This window comes from Pristiophorus japonicus, chromosome 3 (genome assembly GCF_044704955.1).
Source record: "Pristiophorus japonicus isolate sPriJap1 chromosome 3, sPriJap1.hap1, whole genome shotgun sequence".
NCBI lineage: Eukaryota > Metazoa > Chordata > Chondrichthyes > Pristiophoridae > Pristiophorus > Pristiophorus japonicus.
Window position 1 is genome coordinate 302,267,957 of NC_091979.1, and position 27,205 is coordinate 302,295,161.

The 27,205-nt window shown below is 45.9% G+C and overlaps 1 protein-coding gene across 3 annotated transcripts in view; it reads left to right on the top strand.

The window, feature by feature from the left end:
- The window catches only part of jmjd1cb (jumonji domain containing 1Cb), a 445,070-nt gene that overhangs the window by 241,851 nt on the left and 176,014 nt on the right, over positions 1-27,205 (top strand). The gene's annotated exons all lie outside the window — the stretch shown is intronic.

The following is a 27,205-nucleotide window of genomic DNA, read 5'->3' on the forward strand; positions in this document are numbered from 1 at the left end:
TATATAATCTCACTGCAGCTTCTTTGCGTCCTCCTCAGCTTACTTTCCGACAAACTTGGATACGTTTATCATCAGCAAACTTGGATATGTTACACTCAGTCCCTTCATCTAAATCATTAATGCAGATTGTAAATAGCTGAGGCCCCAGCACAGATCCTTGTGGTATGCCGCTAGTTGCTGCCTGCCAACCCGAAAAAGTGCCGTTTATTCCTACTCTCTGTTTTCTGTCCAATAACCAATCCTCAGTCAATGCTAATATATTACCCCCAATCCCAAGAGTCCTAATTTTATGTAATAACCTCTTGTGTGACACCTTATCGAATGATTTTGAAAATCCAAATACACTACATCCACTGGTTTCCTCTTATCCATCCTACTAGTTACAACTTCATAAAACTCTTAATAGATTTGTCAAACACGATTTCTCTTTCATAAAACCATGTTGACTCTGCCTGATCATATTATGATTTTTCTAAGTGCCCTGTTACCACGTCTCTAATAATAGATTTTAGTATTTTGCTTACTACTGATGTCGGGCTAACTGGCCTATACTTACCCGTTTTTCTCCTCTTCCTTTCTTAAATAGCGGGGTTATGTTTGCTATCATCCAATCCTTGGGGTCTGTTCTAGAATATAGTGAATTCTGGATGATTAATACCAGTGCATCCACGATCTCTCTCTGCAGCTACCTCTTTTAAAACCTGAGGATGCAGGTCATCAAGTCCAGGGGTTACGTCGCCAATTATTCCCATTAATTTCTCCAGCACTATGTCTTTACTTTTACTGATTGCTTTAAGCTCCTCATTCTCTCCATTATTTCTGAATTTTTTTTGTGTCTTTGAACGTGAAGACAGATATATTTGTTTAATGTCTCTGCTATTTCCTGTTGCCCATTATAATTTCCTCTGTCACTGCCTCTAATGGGTCCACGTTTATTTTTGCTAACCTCTTCCTATTTACATACCTAGAGAGATGTTTACAATGATTTTATGTCTCTTGCTATTTCGTTCATGTTTTTTTTCCTCATCAATTTCATGGTCCTCCTTTGCTGAATTCTAAAATCCTCCGAATCCTTAGGCTTACTCACCTATTTGGCAACATTATGAGACTTTTCCTTTGATCTAATACTACAGGTGCAGCGTCCAAAATCCGGAGTTCTGGACTCTGGGACAATCAGTGCCAGGGTTGTCCGGAATCCCCCGTAAAATGTTCCGCAATGCGGACCCAACCACCCTGCCGACCTCGGGGCCTCGCCGCCGGCCGACCTTAGGCCTGGCCTCCTCGGTGGGGCCCCGCCCGAACACTACCTTGGTGGTGCCCCGCCCGCCCAACGTCCTCCTCGGCGGAGCCCCGCCCGCCCGAACACCACCTCGGCGGTGCCCCGCCCGCCCAACATCCTCCTCGGCGGTGCCCCGCCCACCCGACATCCTCCTCGGCGGTGCCCCGCCCGCCCAACATCCACCTCGGCGGTGCCCCGCCCGCCCAACATCCTCCTCGGCGGTGCCCCGCCCACCCGACATCCTCCTCGGCGGTGCCCCGCCCGCCCAACATCCTCCTCGGCGATGCCCCGCCCACCCGACATCCTCCTCGGCGGTGCCCCGCCCGCCCAACATCCACCTCGGCGGTGCCCCGCCCGCCCAACATCCTCCTCGGCGGGGCCCCGCCCGCCCGAACACCACCTCGGCGGTGCCCCGCCCGCCCAACATCCTCGTCGGCGGTGCCCCGCCCGCCCGAACACCACCTCGGCGGTGCCCCGCCCGCCCAACATCCTCCTCGGCGGTGCCCCGCCCGCCCAACATCCTCCTCGGCGGTGCCCCGCCCGCCCAACATCCTCCTCGGCGGTGCCCCGCCCGCCCAACATCCTCCTCGGCGATGCCCCGCCCCGCCCGCCATCCTCCTCGGCGGTGCCCCGCCCGCCCAACATCCTCCTCGGCGGTGCCCCGCCCGCCCAACATCCTCCTCGGCGGTGCCCCGCCCGCCCGCCATCCTCCTCGGCGATGCCCCGCCCACCCAACATCCTCCTCGGCGGTGCCCCGCCCGCCCGCCATCCTCCTCGGCGGTGCCCCGCCCACCCGACATCCTCCTCGGCGGGGCCGGATGACCGGAACAGCACTTCAGCGGGAATTCCCCCCCACCTTTCTGACGTTCCAAAATCCAGAAATACCCGAACTTGGTCCTGAGGGTTCCGGATTTTAAGCGCTGCACCTGTATCTTTCATTTCTCTTGTTAGCCACGGTTGGACCACTTTTCCTGCGGGTTTTTTTTGCCTTAAAGGAATGTAAAAGGAATGTAAAGCTGTTTGGGCCCTAAGCTCCGGAACTCCCTCCCCAAACCACTCCGCCTCTCTGCTGCTCTTTCCTCCTTTAAGACGCTCCTTAAAACCTATCTCTTTAAGCAAGCTTTTGGTCAACTGCCTAAATTTCTTTTGTGGCTCGGTGTCAAATATATCTGTTTTGTCTTGTAACACTGCTGTGAAGCGCCTTGGGACATTTTACTACGTTAAAGGCGCTATATAAATAAAAATAATTTTATTATTAATATTAAAGCATGCGCGAAATCCTGGTAGTTCACCATCATTACCCACTGCAAATTCCAGGCCACTAAATCAAATTTTCAGCTCGCATTCTTAGAAATGAAGTCTTTTGTATCACTAACGGAACTAATGTTTTTGCCGTATGGTGGGAGGGGGGATATTTGAGGTGCTTGGCCATTGTGGCTGGAGTTAATCTGCCATATCTGGATATGGCAAATGATGACTTGATCGGTTGCTGAATGCTGGAGACTGAACATATGGAAAAAATCTCTGAGCAGTGCTGCATCAAGACTATAAATGCGATGTGGTAACAGAGAGACAAAAATATCTTCCATGATGAATCAAGTAAATGGGGGTGGGGCCGCAGGGTGAGGGGTATTGTGTTCCTAACACAGATGAGACTGCACACAGGGAGGTTAAAGTAACAGTGACCTCAGTCTTTATTAAGACACTCCAGAGTGAGGAACAGGCCTTAGGGGCCGGCTTATATACAGTGCTCCCAAGGGATGCTTGGGACTTCAGGGGATGCGCTCCCTGGTGGTGGAACATAGGAGTGCATGCTTTACAGATACACAGCATCAGTCCCCCAACCCCCCAAAGTCAAAGTGAAAACTATCTACAAGGTGAGGCGGTCAGGAGCCTTTCTTTCCCTGGTGGACCGCCTCGGCACAAATGTCTGTTCTGGTGTGTTGGCTGTGCCCTCGCTGGGCTGGCGTGTTGTTGGCTCTGCAGGGCTGCTGGGTGAGCCTGGCCTTGCTGGGCTGTTGGGCATGATGGGTTCGATTTCCTGGTCTGGGGTGGTGTCGTTGATCCTTTGGGTGTGTGTTGATGGCTCGATAAAGGTGGTGTCTGCTGTGGGTTGTTCAGGGCAGTCTGTGAACTGCAGCCTCATTTGGTCCAGGTGCTTTCTGCAAATTTGTCCATTGTCTAGTTTGACTACAAACACCCTACTCCCTTCTTTAGCTATCACCGTGCCTGCGATCCATTTGGGACCATAGTTTAGCACATACACAGGGTCGTTCAGATCAATTTCCCGTGACACAGTGGCGCGACCATCGTTTACATTTTGTTGCTGCCGCCTGCTCTCGACCTGATCATGCAGGTTGGAGTGAACCAGCGAGAGTTTGGTTTTAAGTGTCCTTTTCATGAGTAGCTCAGCCAGGGGCACCCCTGTGAGCGAGTGAGGTCTCGTGCGGTAGCTGAGCAGTACTCTGGACAGGTGGGTTTGGAGTGAGCCTTCTGTGACTCGTTTGAGGCTCTGTTTTGATTGTTTGTACTGCCCGCTCTGCCTGCCCATTGGAGGCTGCTTTAAACGGGGCCGAGGCGATATGTTTGATCCCATTGCGGGTCATGAATTCTTTAAATTCGGCACTGGTGAAATATGGCCCGTTGTCACTGACCAGTATGTAAGGCAGGCTGTTGGTGGCAAACATGACCCTCAGGCTTTCAATGGTGGTGGTGGCTGTGCTTCCCGACATTATTTCACATTCAATCCATTTTGAAAAAGCATCCACTACCACCAGGAACATTTTATTGAGAAACGGTCCCGCATAGTCGACATGGATCCTCGACCATGGTCTGGTGGGCCAGGACCACAAACTTAGTGGTGGCTCTCTGGGCGCGTTGCTCAACTGAGCACATATGCTGCATTGCTGTACACAGGACTCTCAGTCAGTATCGATACCGGACCACCACACGTGGGATCTGGCTATCGCTTTCATCATTACTATACCCGGGTGTGGAGATTCGAGATGAACGTCTCCCTGCCCTTTTTGGGTAGCACTATGCGGTTACCCCACAACAGGCAGTCTGCCTGAATGGACAAGCTCGTCCTTTCGCCGCTGGAACGGCTTGATTAGCTCTTGCATTTCAACGGGGATACTGGCCCAGCTCCCATGCGGTACACAGTTTTTTTTTTACTTCGGGACAGCAGAGGATCTTGGCTGGTCCAAGTCCTAATCTGGCGGGCAGTGACAGATGATTTATCATTTTCAAACGCTTCCATGACCATCAACAAGTCTGCGGGCTGCGCTACCATCAATAAGTTTGCAGGCTGCGCCATTTCCACCCCCGTGGTGGGCAATGGTAGCCGACTGAGAGCATCCGCACAGTTCTCGGTGCCTGGCCTGTGGCGGATGGTATAGTTATACGCTGATAGCGCGAGTGCCCACCTTTGTATGCGGGTTGAGACATTAGTATTTATCCCCTTATTTTCAGCGAACAGGGATATGAGGGGCTTGTGATCGGTTTCCAGTTCAAATTTGAGGCCAAACAGGTACTGATGCATTTGCTTTACCCCGAACACGCACACTAATGCCTCATTCTCAATCATGCTGTAAGTCCTCTCGGCCTTGGACAAGCTCCTGGAGGCATAGGCGACGGGTTGCAATTTCCACGCAATGTTAGCTGCTTGTAATACACATACGACGACGCATCACATGCTAGCACAAGTCTTTTACACAGGTTATACAATACAAGCAGCTTGTTGGAGCATAAATTTTTCTGGCTTTCTCAAAAGCAATTACTTGTTTTTTTCCCCCATACCCAGTTCTCACCTTTACGCAATAACACATGTAGGGGCTCTAAGAGGGTGCTTAACCCCGGTAGGAAGTTACCAAAATAGTTGAGGAGTCCCAGGAACGACCGCAGCTCCGTGACGTTCTATGGCCTAGGCGCGTTCCTGATAGCTTCTGTCTTGGCATCTGTGGGCCGAATGCTGTCCGCCGTGATCTTTCTCCCCAAAAACTCCACTTCTGTTGCCATGAAGACGCATTTCAACCTCTTCAGCTGCAGCCCTACGCGATCCAGTCGCAGGAGGACCTCCTCCAGGTTTTGTAGGTGCTCGATGGTGTCCCGACCTGTGACAAATATGTCGTCCTGAAAAACCACCGTGTGTGCTACCGACTTGAGTCGGCTCTCCATGTTTCTCTGGAAGATCGCTGCAGCCGACCGAATTCCGAACGGGCATCTGTTGTAGATGAACAGTCCCTTGTGCGTGTTGATGCGGGTGAGGCCCTTCGAAGACTCCTCCAGCTCCTGCGTCATGTAGGCCGAAGTCAGGTCGGGCTTGGTGAACGTCTTGCCTCCTGTGTCTTGCGTCGCAAATAAGTCGTCTGCCTTAGGTAGCGGGTATTGGTCCTGTAGCGAGAAATGATTAATAGTTACTTTATAATTGCCGCAAATCCTGACCGTGCCATCACTTTTGAGTACTGGAACAATTGGGCTGGCCCACTCGCTGAATTCCATTGGGGAGATGATGCCCTTGTGTTGCAGCCTGTCCAGCTCGATTTCCACACTCTCCCTCATCTTGTGAGGTACTGCTCTCGCGCCTTGTGGTGAATGGGTTGTGCCTCTGGGACCAAGTGGATCCGCACCTTCGCCCCGGAAAAGTTTCCAATGCCTGGCTCAAAAAGGGAAGGAAATTTGTTAAGAACCTGGGTACATGAGGCCTCATTGACATATGATAGCGCTCGGATGTCATCCCAGTTCCAGCGGATTTTGCCCAGCCAGCTCCTTCCAAGCAATGTGGGGCCATCGCCCGGGACAATCCAGAGTGGCAGTTCGTGCACCGTACCCTCGTAGATGACCTTGACCATGGCACTGCCCAGGACAGTGATAAGCTCTTTGGTGTACTTCTCAGTTTCGTGTGGATGGAGCTCAGGGCTGGGCTGAGTGCCTTGTTGCACCACAGTCTCTGAAACATCTTTTTACTCATGTTGGATTGGCTAGCGCCAGTGTCCAGTTCCATGGCTACGGGTAAGCCATTCAATTTTACATTTAGCATTATAGGTGAACATTTCATCAAAAATGTGTGCACCCTGTGTACTTCAGCATCTGCCTCCTCTCTGAGGCTCGAAATTGGTTTGATCCACATAGACCGATCTACCTCTGCCACGTGGTGGTTTGTAGGTTTTGTAGAGATTGCAGCTCGTCTGCAAGCTCGTTGGAGGTGCCCCATTGTTCCACAGCTCTTGCAAGTATACCCTTTGAAGCGCCATGAGTAGGCTGAATGGAAGCCTTCACATCGCCAACAAGGTGTGAATTGCCTTGCATTCATCCTTTGTTGAGGACTGAGTCACCTGAGGCCTGCTGGCAGTTGCAGACTCGTGGTTTCTGCCCTGTACATTTCTGCTCGCAAACACAGTTCCAGTTAATTTATGAACATTGCTAGCGCTTGTGTGCTGAGAGATTTGTTTGATGTTATCACTGGTGGACATAAACGCCTGTGCTATCGCAATGCCCTTGCTGAGGGTCGGTGTCTCTACAGTCAAACGTTTTCATAGGATGGTCTCGTGGCCAATGCCCTGTAGAAAAAGTCTCTGAGCATCTGCTCCAGGTAGCCATCAAACTCACATTGCCTTAGCTCAGCGACGTAGCTCACCACTTCCTGACCTTCAGATTGCTGGCACGTGTAGAACCGATACCTTGCCATCAGCACGCTGTCCCTCGGGTTAAGATGCTCCCGAACCAGTGTACACAGCACCTCATACGACTTATCTGTGGGTTTCACCGGAGCCAGAAGATTCTTCAGGGGGCTGTAGGTCGGTGCTCCGCAGACTATGAGGAGGACCGCTCTCCTTTTTGCAACGCTTCCTTCTCTGTCCAGCTCGTTGGCTACAAAGTACTGGTCTAACCGTTCGATATTGGCTTCCCTGTCCTCACTCTCCGCGAACTTCTCCAAGATGCCCACAGTTTGCTGCATCTTTGCGTTGGATTCGTATACTCATCGCCAGTTATTGTGTTCCTAACACAGATGAGACTGCACACAGAGAAGTTCAAGTAACAGTGACCTCAGTCTTTATTAACTCCAGAGTGAGGAACAGGCCTTAGGGGCCGGTTTATGTACAGGCTCCCAAGGGATGCTGGGATCCCTTGGGACTTCAGGGGATGCGCTCCCCGGTGGCGGAACATGGGAGTGCATGCTTTACAGATACACAACATCGGGGAGAGCAGGGAATGAGGAAAGGTAGTTTTAGGGAGTGTGGAGGAAAGACTGAACATATTTGTTTAAATGCAAGTATTTAATTTATGACAACATAAAAGTTAATATTTTGTCATGTAAATAATTGGACGAGAGGAACAAGCAAAGTTGTTTGCGTATTAAACAATGTTTTTAAAGTAATAGGTGAAGAGTATTACAAAAAAAATAGTATTGCAATCAGGGAGGACTGCATCTTAGAGCATGTAATATTTCTACCAGGAGTCCATCATGACATATTTCTTCATTAAATTTGCTCTCTTACAGCGATGGGTAAACATCAGAATCTGCATTCCTGATGCTGGACCAGCCATGAGTAATGTCATAGGAAAGCTGTATTATATTTTACATTGTATCAAGTTTTTCAAGATCATTTTGCCACAGGATGGTTTCTCGTGTTCTTTTTGTGGTCACCTTATGGTACAATCGCGAGTACTTGCTGTCTGTCACATTTTGATGATCACAGTTTTCTAAGACAGAACTTGCATTTCTGTAGCACTTTTAATGACCTTAGTATGTCTCAAAGCGCCTTACAGCCAATGAAGTACTTTACTGTTGTAATGTAGAAAATGTGGTTGTCAATTTTGCACAGTACATATGCATAACAAACTCCCACAACCAGACAATATTTTTTGTTGTGGTATTAGTTGAGGGCTAAGTATTGGAAGCACATCGGGAAAGCCCCCCCCTCTCCCCCCCCGCTCTTCAAATAGTGTCAGTAGGATCTTTCATGTTCACCTGAGAGGGCAGAGAGAATCTTGATTTAACATATCATTCAAAATAAGGTATCTCCAACAGTGCAGCACTTGCCTCAGTACTGGACTGAAATGCCAATCTAAATTATGTGCTCATGTCTCTGAAGTGGGGCTTGACCCCATAGTCCTCTGACTTCGAGGCGAGAGTGTTACAGCAGAGCCAAGGGTGAAACATCAGACATATTGATAAATTTTAACAAAATATGTTGATGTCATACTTGGATCTTATTGGTTGTATTATGTATTCAATGATAACATTACATCATAAAACAGCAAGAAACTTGATTGGTGAACATGCACATTTCTTTGAAAGAATAATGCGAAGCACTCAAAAGCACTTAAAATATTTCCTTTGCCATTTACCTCTTGGTAACTAAAATTTCTCGAGCAAAATGAGGTTTGTAACAAAGAAATAAAAATTGCATTTCACAATATTGTGATAAAACTTAATGACAACATAGTCTTTTGTGGCTGTATGTTCATCATTGTTTTGAATTGAATCGTTCAGTTTCTGTCAGTCGTCGAGGTGTACACTTTTCACCTGATCTGACTTTATTAGCTTTGGTTCTCAGTCCAGACAGCTAGTCAGGGTGCATTTGTAGAATTTTCTCATTATTTCTTCAGAAAGCAAATTTAATTATTAATTTTGGGACCTTTTATCAGAGGTAAATGTTTAGGAGTCATAGTCAGACCGACCGCTAATGGTAAGTTGTGCTTCTTATAATTGAACAGAAAGAGCTGGAAGTGTACACAGTAATTTAAATTTTTGTATAAAAAAAACCTATAACTAAATGGTTTACGTTTTTATCAGGTTTGTTCTGCAAAATAAAATATTTGGGGATTTTGATTTGAGGCAAATTTTGAAATTGTTTGATTGACAAGACTGGCCCTTCATGTAGGAGGACGCTTATGGCAAATTCTGTCCCACTTTCTGATGGACTTAAGGCAATCCTTTCTGTTCCAGGGAGTCAGAGTGGAATAATTCTGTTAATGCAGCTGTCGCATTTATTTATGTAAGGGCAAATTGTATTTACTTATTTTCAGGAATCGACTAAAAACATTTAATTCAATTCTCTGAGAAAACTCTTGGGGTTAGAATTTCCAGTGCTTCAGTGCCCAATTTCTCAGCGGTATTGGCCGTTTTGGGTGAGAACCGGGTCGGCGCAAAATTCCCCAGCTGAGTTCCACCGGGGGTTTCGAAGTACTGCTGGGGAGCGGACCGCCGGCGTGCAGAGTCCATAGATTGCAATGGCACAATTTTTGGCTCCGCGGTGACCCGTAGGTAAGTTGGAAAAAAAAATGCCCACGAGAATCAGCGGAGCTGGGTAATAGGTAAATAGCCCTGCAAGAAAAAGGTAAGTCATTGGTTTTTTGCTAATTATTTTAAAATTCTCTTGTAATGATTTAAGTAAAAAGGGTGCTGTGAATGTTTTTATGATTTTTTTTATTTTTTGTTTTAAAAAATATATTTTGTATGTTTTCTCCTCCTAGGCCCAACCCACAGCCTCGGTGTAAATTTTTAGTAAATTTATTAATTGTCGCCATTTTCTTTCAGAACTGCCCAATCGGCCCAAGATTCAATTTTTTCCCTGAGAATCGGGGTGCAACGCCCATTTTTTTTTGCTGGGTGGATTTTTTTCTTTGGGGGGAATTTTTCGTCGGTGATAATTTGGGGAATTTTGGGTGGCAATCGGGCACTGGCGGTTTGTTTGGAAATTGTAGCCCATGGAATTTTAGCCCTTGCTGCCGGCTCCCATGCTGCTCATCCACCATCAGTGCTGTCAGACCTGTGCCCTTCCCCTCAATGCTGACAGATGCTCCCATTGAGTTAGGCCTTCATAGTGCTGCCAAAACACATGACACCATCCTCTCAGCTCAGGGCTGATAAACAGCAGCATCCCCATCCATTGACGCCAAACCCTAAGAGCAACCTCTCAGTGCTGCCCATACTGTAGAGCTCACCTGTTCCCAGTGCCACCAAACCGAGACTCCCTCTGCAGTGCTACTAGATCCTGGGACATTCCCTCCGCAGTGCTTCCCCAGACAGGAGAGAAAAACAAGTTTTTTTTTTCCCAAAAGAATTGTCCATGACTAAGTCAGTCAACAGTACATGCATTTAAATTTGGATTATTTTGTGCGCTTCTATATCTACATTAAATTTTATAAGACTCTTATTGCAAAATGGAAGCTCCAACATTTTTGCAGTAAGCCATGAAATAGCAAAAAATCTAAATCTACTTCAAAATTAGGTTGTTGAAAAGGAGCACGAGTTTTATTTGAAAATAAGCAGCTTTTAAATGTGACAACATTTAATTTTGTAATGATATGTATGTCTCTTTGAAGTGTTCAGGGTGCAAAGTTGTCCTGTAAGATTTTGTATGACACGATAGAGCATATTTCTTCCACAGTGTACTTTTCACATACACCAATAGTAAGGTGAATCAAACGAAATGTCATAGAAAGGATGTTTGGTGCATTAGAAGGAAATGGCTGTGTCTGTTGCATCAGCTTGAGTCAGTAGGCAGTAACTGCTTGAGTACTTTCTCCTCGAACTCGCAGTGAAGGTTATATGGGGGTGTTAACTTTTTTAAATGAGTCATTTGAATGTCTGTTGATTTGATTATCTGTCTACTGGTTTAGATTTCACTGTTAACACAAGATCTTCTCCATTGCAATAGAACGTGATCTCTGACGAAATACAAATGTATTTTTAAGTTGAGAGCTGACTTTCCAAAAAATGTCACTAGTTTCAAAATGCTGATGGATGCCCAGAATTGTGTGATATAATGACAAACAGTTCATCAGACCATTGTTCTTTCTGGAGAAACACTGAATGAAGCATAGCATAAAACTATTTTGCATATTTAGCGATACACTTGAGGGACCAGCAGAATATGGGTGTGATGCGGTGAACAGATAGTTTAGCTGTAAGTTTAAATTTCTAAGATATTATAAACATCAATAGTTATCAGTGATAAAGCAGTTTGAATGGCTAAAGAATTGACTCTTAGAAAAAAATTTAAATTTTGTTTTGTTAAATCTTAGATTTTTTCAATCTGTTCAACCCAAACATAATTCTCATTAAAAGATAAAAGCTGGATTTTTAAAATCAGGAAAGTTGAATATCTCATTATCTGTTCTACCAATTATTCACTGCAGGCCCAATTTCCTCACCACATATTAATTCAAAATGCACAATTAGAGATTTGTCAGCCTTGGCTCAGTGGTCACGCTCTTGCCTCTGGAGTCAACCCTCTGCTCCCCACCACTCAAGGGACTTCCACACAGGAACGATAGCGTAGTAGTAATGTTACTGAAAGTAGTAATCCAGAAGCCTGGACTAATGATTCAGAGATGTGAGTTGAAATCCCACAACGATAGCTCTGGAACTTAAATTTAGTTAATTAAATAAATCTGGAATATAAAGCAAGTATCAGTACTGGTGACCATGAAATTATCAGATTGTCGTAAAAGCCCATAAGGTTCACTAATGTCCTTTCGGGAAGGAAATCTGCTGCCCTTACCCGGTCTGGCCTATATGTGACTCCAGACCCACAGCAATGTGGTTGACTCTTAACTGCCATCTGAAATGGCCTAGCAAGCCACTCAGTTGCAACAAAGCTGCAACGAGAAACAATAAGAAGAATAAAACCCAGTATCGACCTCGGCACTGGCCATGGACACAACAACGGCACACCCAGACCAGCCCACCCTGCAAAGTCCTCCTCACCAATATCTGGGGACGTGCCAAAATTGGGAGAGCTGTCCCACAGACGAATAAAGCAAACAGCCTGACATAGTCATACTCACAGAATCATACCTTTCAGCCAATGTCCCAGACTCCTCCATCACCATCCCTGGTTATATCCTGTCCCACCGGCAGGACAGACTCACTAAGGATGGCGGCACAATGGTATTCAGTCAGGAGGGAGTGGCCCTGGGAGTCCTCAACATTGACTCTGGACCTCATGAAGTCTCATGGCTTCAGGTCAAGCATGGGCAAGGAAACTTCCTGCTGATTACCACCTACCGCCCTCAGCTAATGAATCAGTACTCCTCCATGTTGATCACCACTTGGACGAAGCACTGAGGGTAGCAAGGGCACAGAATATACTCTGGGTGGGGGACTTCAATGTCCATCACCAAGAGTGGCTCAGTAGCATCACCACTGACCGAACTGGCTGTGTCCTGAAGGACATAGCTGCCAGACTGGGCCTGCAACAGGTGGTGAGAGAAGCAGCACGAGGGAAAAATCTACTTGACCTCGCACTCGCCAATCTACCTGTTACAGATGCATCTGTCCATGACAGCATTGGTAGCAATGACCACTGCACAGTCATTGCGGAGATGAAGTCCTGTCTTCACACTGAGGACACCTTCCATCGTGTTGTGTGGCACTACAACTGTGCTAGATGGGATAGATTCAGAACAGATCGAGCAGCTCAAAACTGAGGCACTGTGTGCCATCAGCAGCAGCAGCAAAATTGTATTCCACCACAATCTGTAACCTCATGGCCCGGCATATCCCTCACTTTACCATTACCATCAAGCCAGGAGACCAACCTTGGTTCAATGAGAGTGCAGAAGAGCATGCCAGGACCAGCACCAGGCTACCGAAAAATGAGGTGTCAACCTGGGGAAGCTGCAATACAGGACTACATGCATGCTAAAAAGCAGAAGCAGCATTCCATAGACAGGGCTGAACGATCCCACAATCAACGGATCAGATCAAAGCTCTGCAGTCCTGCCACATCCAGTCGCGAATGGTGGTGGACCATTAAACAACTAACGGAACGAGGAGGCTGCATGAAAATGCCCATCCTCAATGATGGCGGAGCCCGGCATGTGAATGCAAAAGACAAGGCTGAAGCATTTGCAACCATCTTCAGCCAGAAGTGCCAAGTGGATGATCCATATTGGCCTACTCCTGAGGTTCCCACCATCACAGGAGCCATTCGTCAACCAATTTGATTCACTCCACGTGATATCAAGAAACGGCTGAGTGCACTGGATACAGCAAAGGCTATGGGCCCTGACAACATCCGGCTGTTGTGCTGAAGACTTCACGCCTCTAGCCAAGCTGTTCCAGTACAGCTCCAACACTGGCATCTATCTGACAATGTGGCAAACTACCCAGATATGTCCTGTCCACAAAAAGCAGGACAAATCCAATCCGGCCAATTACTGCCCCATCAGTCGATTCTGAATCATCAGCAAAGTGATGGAAGGTGTTCCTTATCACTCATTGATGCTCAGTTTGGGTTCCGCCAGGACCACTCGGCTCCAGACCTCATTACAGCCTTGGTCCAAACATGGATAAAAGAGCCGAATGCCAGAGGTGAGGTGAGAGTAACTGCCCTTGACATCAAGGTAGCATTTGATCGAGTGTAGCACCATGGAGCCTTTGTAAAATTGATGTCAGTGGGAATCAGAGGAAAAACTCTCCACTGGTTGGAGTCATACCTCGCACAAAGGAAAATGTTGTGGTGGCTGGAGGTCAATCATCTCCGTCCCAGGACATCGCTGCAGGAGTTCCATCGGGCAGTGTCCTTGGCCCAATCACCTTCAGCTGCTTCATCAATGACTTTTCCTCCATCATAAGGTCAGAAGTGGGGATGTTCACTGATGATTGCACAGTGTTCAGTTTCATTTGCAACTCCTCAGATAATGAAGCAGTCCATACCCGCATGCATCAAGACCTGCATGAAATTCAGGCATGGGCTGATAAGTGGCAAGTAACATTTGTGCCACACAAATGCCAGGCAATGACCATCTCAAACAAGTGAGAATCTAACCACCGCCCCATGACATTCAGTGGCATTATCATAGCCGAATCCCTCACCATCAACATCCCGGGAGTCACCGTTAACCAGAAATTTAACTGGATCAGCCTCATAACTACCGTGGCAACAAGAGCAAGTCGGAGGCTGGGTATTCTGCAACGAGTGTCTCACCTCCTGACTCCCCAAAGCCTTTCCACCATCTACAAGGCACAAGTCAGGAGTTTGATGGAATATTCTCCCCTTGCCTAGATGAGTGCAGCTCCAACAACACTCAAGAAGCTTGACACCATCCAGGACAAAGGAGCCCACGTCATCGGCACGCCATGCATCACCTTAAACGTTCACTCCCTTCACCACTGGCACACCATGGCTGCAGTGTGTACCATCTATAAGATGCACTGCAGCAACTCGACATGGCTTCTTCGACATCAACTTTAAAACCCGCGACCTCTACCACCTAAAAGGACAAGGGCAGCAGGCGCATGGGAACATCATTACCTCGAAGTTCCTCTCCAAGTTACACACCATATTGACTTGGAAATATATTGTTTTTCCTTCATCGCTGGGTCAAAATCCTGGAACTCCCTCCCTAACAACACTGTGGGAGCACCTTCACCACACAGACTGCAGCGGTTCAAGAAGGCGGCTCACCACCACCTTCTGAAGGGCAATTGCGGATGGGCAATAAATTCCGACCTTGCCAGCGACACCCACATCCCAGGAATGAATAAGAAAAAAATGGACGTAAAAGGTCCCATGGCACTATTCAAAGAAGAGCGGAGGTATTCTGGTGTCGTGGCCAACATTAATCTCACAACCAACATCACTCAAACCGAGTATCTGGTCATTTATCTCATTGCTGTGCTTAAAGTGGCTGCCACATTTCCCAGCAGTAACTATTAAAGTGCTGAATTGGCTCTAAAGCATTTATGATGTCTTGGTGTCATGAAAGGTGCTAGATAAATGCAAATTCTTTTTTTTGTGTTCAATAGAAATAATTTCACTGTTTCTGTATATCCACTTGGGAGTCCTGCTCAAGGGAAGCGTGGGTAGGAGATAGGGTGACAATGCTGTAGCATCGCTTCTTCGACACCTTGTAGGGAGGGAAGCGAAGGAAATGACTGGGAAGAATACAGGGATCTTAATTTTTCTTTTAAATATGGTCAGGGGGATTATCACAAATTTCGATCTGCTGTAGATTCCTTCTCGAGTTAAGTGGCATCAGTTGTTCTCGTCAGTCGTCTGAGAGTCTCAATTTTTTTCTGAACTGTGTCTCATTGCATTATATGATCGAGCAAACCCAGGGATGGAAAAATAGGATCCTCTTGTGATCTGGACTAAATATTGTATTCCTGACTTTTGCACATGTACTTAAATATCTTCAAAGGAGGACCAACTGAAAAAATGCTTGGTGAGATGAGGCTTGATGTGAAGCATTGAGCTGCCTGTTTTCAAAGTAAGTAAACATACAGAATAACAGTTAGAATCTGATTTGCTTAGTTCAATTGATCCAACATGTCTTTGCATAACAATACAAAAATAATTGAAGAGCTACACTTCCGCATATCAGAGCGTCATCTTACTTGACTTAAACTTATTTATAACTCCCCCTGCATTGTATCCTCCTTTGAGGCTATTTTTTTCTGCCTCACAGGTTTCTGTTTGGAAAACATGACTGCCTGCGGAGCATCCTGTTTCAAAAGCCTCCTTGCCTCCTTATCTCTTGCTGGTCACAGCCAGTAAAAGAAACCTTGCCACTCCTCCTGCCCAGGACCAGTGATTCCCTAATATAATGGCTGTCAGGTGTTATCAACTAACAAGACAAACTAACAAATTGTTTATTATTTACAGTCCATGAGGAAACATCAAAGCTAGCTCATTAGCATCTTAACTATCTATTATTTAAGATCCTTTTTTTTAACTTTTATATGAATATACTATGCTTTAGGATACAACACAGCTCTCTTGATTCCATTGAACCTCAACTGCCTTCCCAGAATCCCATAACCAAATTTAGAGTAGTGTGTAACACAGTTCACCTACACGCCAACCTAGAAAATTAGTTACAGCTGACCAACAGCTTTGGAGCATAAGCTGTAGCTTTACACAAATTCTATTACTTGTAATTTGGAGGAAAAGAAATACTTAAAAGTGAGAAAGGGGGAAATTGAAACGTATCGGGCACAAAATTGGTCCTTGTATTTCTGGGGGCATGCTGTCCGACAAAATGTTCACATTAAAATTAAAGTTGATGTATTGTACTTCATTATAAGCACCATCATAGTTTACCATTAATAGATTTCTAATTTAAATTTGGATTTTCATGAGTCTATCAAGTCTTATTCAGAGGCTCCAGACCCAGTTCATGGAGAAACTGTATCCAATCCAAATCCCTGTCCTTTCACAAAGACTCATCCAGCATATTGGCAGTCTTCTTTATCCTTTCAATTTAACCTGCCACTTTCCTCCTTCATTCAAGCTGGTACTCTTTTATCCCCAACACCCTCAGTTTGAGTTGGTACTATCCCTCCTCCCTCCTCCCCGCCCCCCACCCCCCAAACATTCAGGTTGGTATTATTTTACCTTCTAACCCCCTCAATTCAAGTTCTTCCCCCAAGTTTATGCTGGCACGGTCCCTCCCTCACTTCAAAGTGCTGATTCGAGCTTCTAGCTCTTCCCCTTTTCATGACCATCAATTATCCCCCTTCCCTTTCCCCTTCATTGCCAATCCATTTTCTCTCCCCTAAGTCTTAGTCCTACCAGGATAAGATTTCTAATAGACCAGAATAGGCTCTAATCCCCTCACTGTTGCTGCTAATGTTAATGGCAGTTATTCTAATCTCGCTATAATTTAGATGGGATTTCCTGCTGTGAAAGTTACCACCTACCAGAATCGCCGCAATTAACACGAGGAAGAGGGAATTGAGGGATGAGGGGCCTGGTCTGATTTTTGCCTGCAAACACTAACATGCTGAGTGTCAATGTGAAATACTGATACTTGGGACGTATGTGCTTACAGTACACACAAAAAAGGATGTTTATATCTGAAGGGATTTACCTTGGCATGCTAGCCAAGAAATTAGAAAGAAAAAATACGTAAATGCTGGATATCTGGAATAAAAATACACAGATCAGTCAGCAGCTACAAAGAGAAAAGGACAAGCTAACCTTTCAGGTTTATGCCCTTCATTGGACTAGTTCTGATGTAGATTGTACCCCCAAAACATTAACTTGTCTTTTCCCTTCGCAGATAAGAAAATAAGAAATAGGAGCAGGAGTAGGCCATTTGGCCCCTTGAGCCTGCTCCGCCATTTAATAAGATCACGGCTGATCTGATCTTGGGCTCAGCTCCACTTCCCTGCCCGCTCCCCATAACCCTTCACTCCATTATCGTTCAAATATCTGTCTATCTCCACCTTGAATATATTCAATGACCCAGCCTCTACAGCTCTCTGGGGTAGAGAATTCCACAGATTTACGACCCTCCGAGAAGAAATTTCTCCTCATCTCAGTTCTAAATGGGCGACCACTTATTCTTAAACAATGCCCCCTAGTTCTAGATTTCCCCATGAGGGAACACATCCTCTCTGCATCTACCCTGTCGAGCCCCTTCAGTATCTTATATGTTTCAATAAGATCACCCCTCATTCTTCTAACTCCAATGAGTATAGGCTCAACTTGCTCAACCCTTCTTGATAAGTCAACCTCTTCATCTCAGGAATCAACCAAGTGAACCTTCTCTGTACTGCCTCCAATGCAAGTATATCCCTCCTGAAGCAGTACTCCAGGTGTGGCCTCATCAATACCCTGCACTGTTGTAGCAGGACTTCCGTGCTTTTATACTTCATCCCCCTTGCAATAAGGGCCAACATTCCATTTGCCTTCTTGATTACTTGCTGTACCTGCATGCTAACTCATGAACAAGGACCCCAGGTCCCTCTGTACTGCAGCATTTTGTAATCTCTCTCCATTTAAATAATTTACTTTTTTATTTTTCCTGTGAAAGTGGATAACCTCACACTTTCCCACATTATACTCCATCTGCCAAATTTTTGCCCACTCACTTAGCCGATCTATATCCCTTTGCAGATTTTTTGTGCCATCCTCACAATTTGCTTTCCCACCCATCTTTGTATCATCAACAAACTTGGCTACATTACACTCGGTCTCTTCATCCAAGTCATTAATATAGATTGTAAATAGTTGCGGCCCCAGCACCGATCCCTGTGGCACCCCACTCATTTCCGTTTGTCAATCAGAAAATGACCCATTTATCCCGACTCTGTTTTCTCTTAGTTAGCCAATCCTCTATCCATGTATTACCCCAACCCTGTGAGCACTTATCTTTTGCAGTAACCAAGTCATATGCTGACTGACCTGTTGTGTATTTCTAGCATTTTCTGTTTTATTCAAGTCTAAATTATCTTAGTTGCAATTTTGATGCACCGAATACATGTGGAGATTTTGTGGAGAAATTACAGCCTGTCACATTTTTCAATCTGCCCTCTGGGTCAGTTGGTCTGGAATATGACATTGGGCCCAAGTTTTCCCAACCCCTTTTTCCGGCGCACTAACACGAGATGCGGCAACTTTGTGTGCTCAAAATGGCGCCAAAAAACTTACTGCGTATTCTGGCAGATCTTCTGTGTGTCCCGGGTCCTGGCACAGCGTTTCTGTTTGAGTGGGGGGGCGGAGCTACTGCCCTGCGCTGAAAACAGTGCCGGCAGCTGTGCGCATGCGCAGTAGCTCCTCGGCTCCCAGCGCGTCCTGATGCTCGCCACCACTATTCCTGGCCGAAGGGACGACCCGATGTTTGCCACCCCTATCCCGGGCTGAATGGCCTCCCGCACAGGCTGGCCGCTGCCTTCCTGCGCTCGCACCCCCATTAACTGCATTCTCTGCTGCCAAGCTACAACTTGCTCTGCACTGTGAGGTAAAGTAGAAAGGTTTGCAATGAAAAGTATTCCCTTTAAATATTTTTTTTAGTTCAGAGGTGTATAATGGGTTCAGTAGATCAGTGGACAGTCCTGTTGGTACCTGTACTGAGTCATACAGATTAAAAAGCTCCCAGCTTAAATCGTCAATTGTGTTAATTGATCTCGGTTACTAAGGGCGCCATGCAAGTCTTCCACATCCTTGGGCTAGAACAGGAGAAAAATCAGAGCTCCTACTCCTGATTATTACAGACTGATCCTTGTTGGAAAAATACAGGTGTCGATTGAGGACTGGATTGGGTTCTGCTGTGGAGCCTCATGTCTTTGAACAGCGTGCTGGCACTGTCTGGTCTCCTGCATGAGTAATGGCCTCTCCTGCTGCTTGTTGCGAGCCTCCAGCCCCTAGCCCTGACCGAAGGGCTTGCCGCTGCGGGGCCCTCCAGCTGCTTGTTGCGAGCCTCCCGCCCCTATCCCTGACCGAAGGGCTTGCCGCTGCGGGGCCCTCCAGCTGCTTGTTGCGAGCCGCCCGCTCCTAGCCCTGGCCGAAATGTTTGCTGGTGCGTGCTGCAGTCGGCGAGGTAAGACTTTTTATTTTTTAGTAATTGATTTATTTTTCATTTAGTGATGGTTTTTATGCATAAGAACATAAGAAATAGGAGCAGGAGAAGGCCATACGGCCCCTTGAGCCTGTTCCGCCATTTAATACGATCATGGCTGATCTGATCATGGACTCGGGTCCACTTCCCTACCCGCTCCGCATAACCCCTTATTCCCTTATCGTTCAAGAAACTGTCTATTTCTGTCTTAAATGTATTCAATGTCCCAGCTTCCATAGCTCTCTGAGACAGCAAATTCCACAGGTCCACAACCCTTGAGAGAAGCAATTTCTCCTCATCTCAGTTTTAAATGGGCGGCCCTTTATTCTAAGATTATGCCCTCTAGTTCTAGTCTCCCCTGTTGTGTATGGAGAAAGAGTCAGACTGTTGTGATCTCAAAGTAAAGTGTGACCGTAGTCTTTTATTGCAGGTCTCCAGAGTGCCTCTCCAACCTGTGAAGCCTCCTTAAATACCTGTGCTCCCAAGGGATTATGGGATCCCTTGGGACTCCAGGGGATGAGCCCTCTGGTGGCTGTACAGAGTTAAATACAAGTCCACATATATAACATCCCCTATTAGCGGAAACATCCTCTCTGCATCCACCTTGTCAAGCCCCCTCATAACCTAATGCGTTTTGATAAGATCACCTCTCATTCTTCTGAATTCCAATGAGTAGAGGCCCAACCTACTTAACCTTTCCTCAAGTCAAATCCCTAATTTCTGAAATCAACTTTGTGAAACTTCTCTGAACTGCCTCCAAAGCAAGTATATCCTTTCGTAAATATGGAAACCAAAACTCTGTGCAGTATTCCAGGTGTGGCCTCACCAATACCCTGTACAACTGTAGCAAGACTTCCCTGCGTTTATACTCCATCCCCTTTGCAATAAAGGCCAATATTCCATTGGCCTTCCTCATCACTTCCTGCATACTAACCTTTAGTGTTTCATGCACAAGTATCCCCAGGTCCCACTATACTGCAGCACTTTGCAATCTTTCTCCATTTAAATAATAACTTGCTCTTGGATTTTTTTTTCTGCCAAAATGCATGATCTCACACTTTCCAACATTATAATCCATCTGCCAAATTTTTGCCCACTCACTTCACCTGCCTCTGTTCTTTTGCAGATTTTGTGTATCCTCCTCACACATTGCTTTTCCTCCTATCTTTGTATCATTGGCAAACTTCACTACGTTACACTCAGTTCCTTCCTCCAAGTCGTTAATATAGATTGTAAATAGTTGAGGTCCCAGCACTGATCCCTGTAGCATCCCAATGGTTCCTGATTGCCAACCCGAGAATGAACCATTTATCCCTACTCTCTGTTTTCTGTTCGTTAGTCAATCCTCTATCCATGCTAATATATTACCCCCAACCCCGTGAACTTTTATCTTGTGCAGTAACCTTTTATGTGGCATCTTGTCAAATGCCTTCTGGAAGTCCAAATACACCACATCCGCTGGTTCCCCTTCATCCATCCTGTTCATTACATCCTCAAAGAATTCCAGCAAATTTGTCAAACATGACTTCCCCTTCATAAATCCATGCTGACTCTGCTTGACTGAATTTTGCTTTTCCAAATGTCCTGCTCCTGCTTCTTTAATAATGGACTCCAACATTTTCCCAACCACAGATGCTAGGCTAACTGGTCTGTAGTTTCCTGCTTTTTGTCTGCCTCCTTTTTTAAATAGGGGCGTTACATTTGCAGTTTTCCAATCTGCTGGGACCTCCCCAGAATCCAGGGAATTTTGGTAAATTATAACCAATGCATCCACAATCCCTGCCGCTACTTCTCTGAAGACCCTCGGATGCAAGCCATCAGGTCCAGTGGATTTATCCGCCTTTAGTCTGATTATCTTACTGAGTACCACCTCCTTTGTGATTGTGTTAAGTTCCTCCTTCCGCCTCCGCCCCCCCCCCCCCATAGCCGCTTGACTATCCACTGTCGGAATATTATTAGTGTCCTGTACCGTAAAGACTGATACAAAATATTTGGTCAGAGTTTCTGCCTTCTCCATGTCCCCATTACTAATTCCAGGGTCTCGTCCTCTAAGGGACCAACATTTACTCTAGCCACTCGTTTCCTTTTTATATACCTATAGAAACTCTTGCTATCTGTTTTTATATTTCGTGCTAGTTTACTTTCATCATCTATCTTCACTTTCTTAATTATTTTTAATGTTGTGAAGGTGTTTAGTGCTTTGCAAATTCCTCTCACTTCCGCCCCCCCCCCCCCCGCCCCATTACTCTGGCTACCTGCGCTGATTTCTTAATTCATCGCAAGGTTTTTCTGAGCAGACACAAGTAGCTACATACGTTGGCCTAAGTTAGTTTGGAGTAACTTTTAGCTGGCTAAACTTGCTTAACTGACCAAAACAGACGTAAGTGGCTGGTAACGCCCCCTTTTGGAAAAAAAACTAAACTTAAAAAAAAAATCTAACTAACTCACTCACACTGCAGCAAATTAAATGGGGAGAATTGCGATTTTTAAATTGCACCAAAAAAATCTAGTTGCTCCAAAAAAAACGGAGCAACTCCTGGGCAAATTTGGGCCCAATTGAATGAGATGAAGCCCATTACAGTCATTATCATTGACTCAAAGACACTGTTTGTTTATTATGGTTTGCATTGGTTCTTTGGATTAGGTAATTTGTCTTCTCCTGATGCATGTTGGTGTATCCTGAGCATATGGTGCCAGAAGGTGATGCCAAATGCTCCATTTTTTGTATTGCATTGAATCTTTCCTGCATGGACAGCTGCCTTGAGTTTTACTTTTGCGGTATCACATTTCATCCTTGGTTGGCTGAGTATTACCGTAAACTTAAAGAACTTGCATTTATATAGCACCTTTAATGATCTGAGAACGTCCTAAAACACAGCCAATGAAGTGTAGTCACTGTTGTTTTGCAGAGAAGTGCAGCAGCCAATTTGCGCACAGCAAGGTCCCACGAACAGCAGAGATACATGATCAGATGATCTCTTTTAATGCTTGTTGAAGGCTGAAAGGTGACCAGGATACTGGGAGAACAGCCCTGCTCTTCGATAAGTGTCAAGATATTTTACATCCATCTAAGGGGACAGACATCTTGGTTTAACATCTCATCTAATGGAAGGCATCTCTGACAGTACTGCACTAAAGTGTCAGCTCAGATTAATGTGCTTGCGTCTCTGGAGTGGGGCTTGAACCCACAACCTTCGGACTCAAAGGCGAGAGTGGACACATGTTAACTATGTCTGTGTACTATCCAACAAATTAAGTATGATAGGCAGAGTACATACTGTTGTATAGTTCAAAATGTTGGAACTTGACTTGATCAGTTCCCCTTCCCCAATATTTAGAACATAGAAAATAGGTGCAGGAGTAGGCCATTCGGCCCTTCGAGCCTGCACCACTATTCAATAAAATCATGGCTGATCATTCCTTCAGTACCCCTTTCCTGCTTTCTCTCCATACCCCTTGATCCCCTTAGCCATAAGGGCCATATCTAACTCCCTCTTGAATATATCCAATGAACTGGCATCAACAACTCTCCGCGACACGGAATTCCACAGGTTAGGAACTCTGAGTGAAGAAGTTTCTCCTCATCTTGGTCCTAAATGGCCTATCTCTTATCCTAAGACTGTGTCCCCTGGTTCTGGACTTCCCTGAATCTACCCTGTCCTGTCCCGTCAGAATCTTATATGTTTCTATGAGATCCCCTCTCATCCTTCTAAACTCCAATGTGTAAAGGCCCAGTTGATCCAGTCTCTCCTCATATGTCAGTCCAGCCATCCCTGGAATCAGTCTGGTGAACTTTCGCTGCACTTCCTCAATAGCAAGAACGTCCTTCCTCAGATTAGGAGACCAAAACTGAACACACTATTCCAAGTGAGGCCTCACCAAGGCCCTGTACAACTGCAGTAAGACCTCCCTGCTCCTATACTCAAATCCCCTAGATATGAAGGCCAACATACCATTTGCCTTCACCACCTGCTGTACTTGTATGCCAACTTTCAATGACTGATGAATCATGACACCCAGGTCTCGTTGCACCTCCCCTTTTCCTAATCTTCCGCCATTCAGATAATCTGTCTTCGTGTTTTTTCCCCCAAAGTGGATAACCTCACATTTATCCACATTATACTGCATCTGCCATGCATTTGCCCACTCACCTAACCTGTCCAAGTCACCCTGCAGCCTCTTAGCGTAGTAGTTCGATATGCCATTCACAGCTCAAGGCAGAGAGTGCCATCAAATCTTTGCGAATCTCATTCTTATTTCAACCACTGAGTGATGTACTTTGGTAGGATGAGGTGATTCTCCTTCTGGTTCCTCTTCCCGTTCTGTGGGAACATACCTGGCCTCTACTGAGGTTTTGAAGTCCTGGTACAGAAAGGCTGTGAAGCCAGGTCGCCTATCGCACAGCAGGAGGGGTGAAGGAGCGGCAACAGTTTGTTGATGGAAGTGACCGGGGCCCAGGAGAGGCGTGAGTTTGGGGCTCAGAAGAGGCGTGGGCCCAGGGGAAGCTGGGCAAGCCCACACTGCGATATGTGTGTGCACTAGGTCCGTGCAGCTGAGCTGGTCTCCGGTTGTCTTGGGTAATTCTTGCCACTGGACCAAGACCGAGCTCTGTCAAGCCCGTGTGGTGACTGGTGTGCCATGGCCACCACACCGTAAAAAAAATCCACGCACAGTTCGGGATCTGGAATATTCGGTCCTTCATTGAAACACCTGTGAACCGATCCCTTTTTGGCGTGCGAGCAAGTCATCCTCGCTTCGAGGGACTGCCTATGATGATGATGATGGATGATGATAGAAAGGCAACTTACCATTTGGCTGTAAGGTCGTCATCCTATTTGACACCAAGTTGATTTCTGATGCCACGTGAAAGGGTGATGGAAGCTGATTCAATTGTAACTTTGAAAAGAGAACTGAATACATACTTGAAAAGGAAAACTTTACAGGGTTATGGGGAAATAGTAGGGGAACGGGACTAATTGGATAGTTCTTTCAAAGAGCTGGCACAGCCATAATTGGCCAAATGGCGTCCTCCTGTGCTGTATGATTCGATGATATCCACTCCATTACAAAGACCTTCAACTTCTATCGCTAATATTACCCACCTCTGCCCCACCTCAACCCTTCTGCCACTGAAACCCTCATCCGTGCCTTTCTCACCTCCAGACTCGACTATTCCAATGCTTTCCTGGCTGGCTCGCATCTTCTACCATCTATAAACTTAAGCCCAACCACACTTATGCTGCCCTATACTATCCCGCACCAAATCCTGCTCATCCATCACACCTGTCCTTGCTGACTTACATTGGTTCCCAGTTGGTGGCTGTGTTTTAAGCTGAATACGCCCCCACACTTCAGAATTCAAAACCTATGCCCCTCCTTCTCTCCAGCTTTAAGACCAATAAATGCTCTGATTGGTTATGTGGGTGGCAAGATGGGATAAAAATTAAATCAAGCTAAAGGAGGAGATATTCGGGGAGACTCTTGGCTAGGCAGGGAAAAATGCACCCAAGTTTCCCATTTGTAATTGCTGTCCAGTAACCTGTTGGAAAGTGTGGAAGGGTAAGCATGTTATGAGGGAATGATTGGGCTCGATTAAGGTTTACTGGCACCTGACGAATTGCACCCTAACATGAGTAGGTGCCTTCAGGAGACAATTGAGGAAGGATATGTTTTAGCCAAACAATATATTTGTTAAAGATGACACTATCTGGATGTTTACATCCTAACTGGAAAAATATTCAAGAATAGGAAAAGAAAAAAATGTTCATTTATAAGGGGCCTTTCATGTCATCAGGACATCGCAAAGTGCCTCACAGACAGTTAATTATTTTGAAGTGTATTCATTGTTATGTAGGCAAATGTGGAAGCTAATCTGCACACAGCAAGGCCCCAAAAACAGCTATGAGATAAATGACCAGTTTATCTATTTTGGTGACGTTGGTTGAGGGATGAATATTGGCCAGGACACCAGGAAAATGCTCTTGCTGTTCAAATAATGCTATGGGATACTTTACATCCATCTGAAAGCAAGCACCTCCGACAGTGCAGTGCTCCCTCAGTGCTGCACTGGAGACATATGCAATGTGGTCTCCCGGGGTCGGTATTTGGACCATTGATTTTCTTGTATATAAATAACCTGGAAATGGGTATCGGTCGTACAGTTTTGAAGTTCACGGATGATACAAAACTTGGCAATGTAGTAAATACTGAGCAGGAAAGAAGCAGACTTTAGGAGGACAAACAGACTGGTGAAATGGGCAGATACAATTTAATGCCAATAAGTGTCACTTTGCGGGGAACAGCATTGGCGGGCTGTATAATCTAAATGGTACTGTTTTGAGGGGGTTGCAACAGCATTGGGACCTGGAGATGGATATTCACAGATCTTTGAAGATGGCAGTGCAAGCTGATAAGGTGCTTTAGAAAGCGAATGAGATACATGGCTTTGTAAATAGGGCCATTGAATACAAAAACAAGGGTGTTGTGCTAAACCTTTACAAATCACTGGTTAGGCCTCAGCTGGGCTATTATCTGCAATTCTGGAGACCACACTTTACAAAAGATGGCAATTGTATTCGTAGAAAAAGGATAGTCAAGAGTAATGTGGGCCCTTGAAAAACAGATGGGGGTAATATTGCAAATGAAAGTAAGGAAATGGCAGACTCGTTGAACAATTATGATGTGCCAGTCATCACAGTGGAGGAAAAGGATAATATTCCTGGGGCTGGATTTTAGGCGCTTCTGTTTTCGGGGCGAAAAATGTGGCGAGGCGGGAAAGTTCCCGGCCGGGAATAGTTCGCACTTTAGTAAGGAAGTGTGGGCATCTGGGCCCTGCGTCAGGGTGCGCAGCGCTAAGGGAGGCGTTGTCCAATTTTTGTGGCGCAAGGATGAGATAGTCGCGAACTGAAGTGCCGGCCGTGCGCACTCTGAAAGAGGCCTTGGGTGGGGGGGAACCCACAAAAACATTCCCAAAACATTGCCCCATGCCACCACAACACACATCGCTAAAAGAAATTAAAAGAACAAACACTCGCATTTATTTGTACAGCACTTTACCTTCATCACCACTGCCGGCATGGCTGGACCGCTCTGATTTCCCAGGCGGTCATTGTGAGGCGTGATTCCAGGCGTACGGTTCAGGCAAGAGTCAAAACTTAGGCGCTGTCACAACCAGAGGTGTTGCACACCGACCACAGCTCTTCCCAGCAGCACCGCCGCAAAACTGGACCCGAGGATCACGACCGGACGCAGGAGACCTCACCACCGCATTTCACGTCGCTCCGGGGTGAAATCTGGAGCGCAAAGGACCGGAAAATTCATCTCCTGATATTTCAAGGAAATTAAGTCAAGGACCAGAATTCACTAAACTTAACGTAAGCAAGAAAACAATATTAGAAAAAATAATGGCACTAAAGACTGAAATCCCCAGGGAAATACCCTTGTTCAAATAATGCCATGTTTCCATGCCAGGGTTTTAAAGGGAGTAGCTGAGCAAATTGCTGATGTTTTAGCCATAATCTTCCAAAGCGCTCGATTCAGGAATTTGTCCCTTTTTAGATTGGAAAATTGCAAATGTAATTCCATTATTTAAGTAAGGTGAGAGAAAGAAACCAGAAACCTGTTAGT